This window comes from Phodopus roborovskii, unplaced genomic scaffold (genome assembly GCF_943737965.1).
Source record: "Phodopus roborovskii unplaced genomic scaffold, PHOROB, whole genome shotgun sequence".
Taxonomy (NCBI): domain Eukaryota; kingdom Metazoa; phylum Chordata; class Mammalia; order Rodentia; family Cricetidae; genus Phodopus; species Phodopus roborovskii.
In genome coordinates, this window is record NW_026125958.1 from 1 (window position 1) to 2,666 (window position 2,666).

General features: G+C 36.2%; 1 non-coding gene across 1 annotated transcript; it reads left to right on the top strand.

Moving 5' to 3' along the window:
- The first annotated feature begins 1,649 nt into the window (after positions 1–1,649).
- On the top strand, positions 1,650–1,756 carry LOC127218161 (U6 spliceosomal RNA). Its single transcript, XR_007834159.1, has one exon. It is a non-coding gene; the product is annotated as a U6 spliceosomal RNA (small nuclear RNA).
- The last annotated feature ends 910 nt before the right edge of the window (positions 1,757–2,666 follow it).

Genomic DNA, 2,666 nt, shown 5'->3' on the forward strand with positions numbered 1-2,666 from the left:
AGATGGTCCACATTAAACTTACTAAGTCTAAAAACATGTACATGAACATGAACTTGAGCACAAAAGGAAGGGGAGGGTAGACAAGAATAGTACAGAAATGAGAAAGGATAAGAAAATGAGAGTAGTCAGTATACATGATGTACATGAATAAAATTGTCAAAGAACAAATTTAATTAATACAAAAGGAGTAATAGAGGTGATGAATATGATCAAAATATACTGTATGCATGTAGAGTAATATCATAACAAAACATTTTACTCTATTAATTTAATACATGCTTTAAAGACTGTAGATTATCAGTACAAATAATTTCTTACCAATACAAGTATAGCTACTAGTATAAATGTACTATAAAGTAGAAATGCTTAAAAACACTATCATTAGCACATTCAAAGAAGCAACTGGATATGTTGATAGATGTATGGACAGATGCTCTTATATAACTTCAGAGAAAATATTTTCTAAGTGAACTAAGTGAAGAATAGCTATCCTATGGAAAGCAGGGGGAAACTGAGTTTTGCAATTTTAAAGAAAATTTTGGCTTCTACAAGAGGCTGTTCCTAATATAAGCACTGGTCATATTTTAACAAGTGTGTATTTCCATTACTCGGGACTCCAGCTGTGTTTTTCCTTAGAAACAATGTTGTAAAGGCTTGTTCAGATTCCCAAGCAAAACTAGAACCATCTGTCTACTTGGCCCAGAGTGAGCCCAAAAGGCTGCTCTAAGACAGACATTCTCAAACTTGTCTGCTTGCAACTCCTTTTGACCTAAGAAATTCTTATGTGACCCGAGGTACACAGGATTTTAAAATAAGTATACAAATCAAACACTTACTAAAGAAAAAATTATACAAAAATTTGTTATGAAAAATCTTTGCTATACATAATTTTACCATTTATTAACCATGTAAGAAAACAGATACTTTAGTGTGTTTTGGCATGAATAATTCAATCTTTGATGGGTCTATGATAATATAAGATGCAAAACACCTCCAATATTCTTCAGAGTTAATCAATATTTTGATTTTATACTTATCAGTACTGAGAATGCCATTATAAATGTAATATAAAATGGCAATAGTATACTCAGGAACATTTCAGTAATTGTTGGAAATCTTGTGTAATCTCAACCCAAAATTCATTTAATCTTTTTTTAATGAAAATCAAGTCTGCAGCTCAAACAGTAATTTTAAAATCAAACATTCAAACACAACTCAACTGAAAGATATACTAATTTGATACTTACGTGCTTAGTAATGATAGTGGGAAAATATTAAAAGTCTTTGTTTCCTGTAATTAAACCATTATGTTTCTCCAGGAGTAGAAAATTATGCATGTATATTTTGCGATTCATAAGACACAATAATCTTAAATCTGAGCCCAGGCAGTGTTAATTCACATTGCATGGTATAACATTATGAACTGTAAAAAATGCACATGTTATATGTTCTGACTTGAGGCTGCAGTGGAATACTGTGATGCAACATAAAAGTACACTTCTACAAACACTTTAGATTCACAGCACACTTAATTTTGAATTAATTTGGTCACTGTATATTCAGAAATCTGTTCTCATTGTCAAACTTTTCACAACTACCACATTTATATGTAGTCATAAGACACAGAATAAGAAAATGGTTTGCCTCTAGTGCTTGATTCTGAAGTATATGTACTATCATTGGAAAGATACAGAGAATATTAGTATGGCTTCTGCACAAGAATGATACACAAATTCATAAAGCATTCCATGATTTATCAATAACTCACTGTCATCTCTAAAGAACTCATTCAAAATAAAAATCAACAAAGAAATTTCAGTACTTAACCATATCGTAGACCAAATGGACAGTCACAGATTGGGAATCAAATCTATCAAGTGAACACAAAGCAAAACAAAGCTTTGTAAAGCCAAAATTAGAAAGGATAAAGAAAGACACTGCCTCCTTCCCTCTCTCCCACCCTCCCATGCCCCCCGACCACCCTTCCATCCCAACCCCCCCCCATTCCAAAGGGAGAGTGATGCCTTCCAGGAGGGGTTATCTAAATCTGTCAGGTCATTTGGAGTAGGGACTAGGCCCTCCCTCCTGCCTCTAAGTTAAGAGAGTATCCCTCCATGGGGAATATGCTCCCAAATTCCTTTTGTGCACCAGGGATACATCCCGGTTCCACTGTCTGAGGTCCCTTAGACTGCCCAGGCCTTCTAAGTGAGACCCATGTTCAGGGGTTCTGAGTCAGTCCAATGCTGGATTCCCAGCTATCAGTCTGGGGGCCCATTATATCCTCCTTATTCAGGTCAGCTGTCTCTGTGGGTTCCTATAGCCTGTCCTTGTCCTCCCTCTCTGCATTTGGATTCCAGTTAGGCTCAGTGTTTAGCTGTGGGTGTCTGATTCTGTTTCCATCAACTACTATATGAGGGCTCTATGATGGTGGATAAGTTAGTCATCAATCTCATTATCAGGGAAGGGCATTTATGGTAGCCTTCACACTGTTACTCAAATTATTAGTTGGGATCAGTCTCTGAACATTTCTCTGGAGTCAGTTTTCTCTTGAAACCTATAATGGCTCCCTCTTTTATGGCACCTCTCTCTCTCTCTCTCTCTCTCTCTCTCTCTCTCTCACCCTCACCTATTCATCCCCTGACTCAATCTTCCTAGTCCCATGTGCT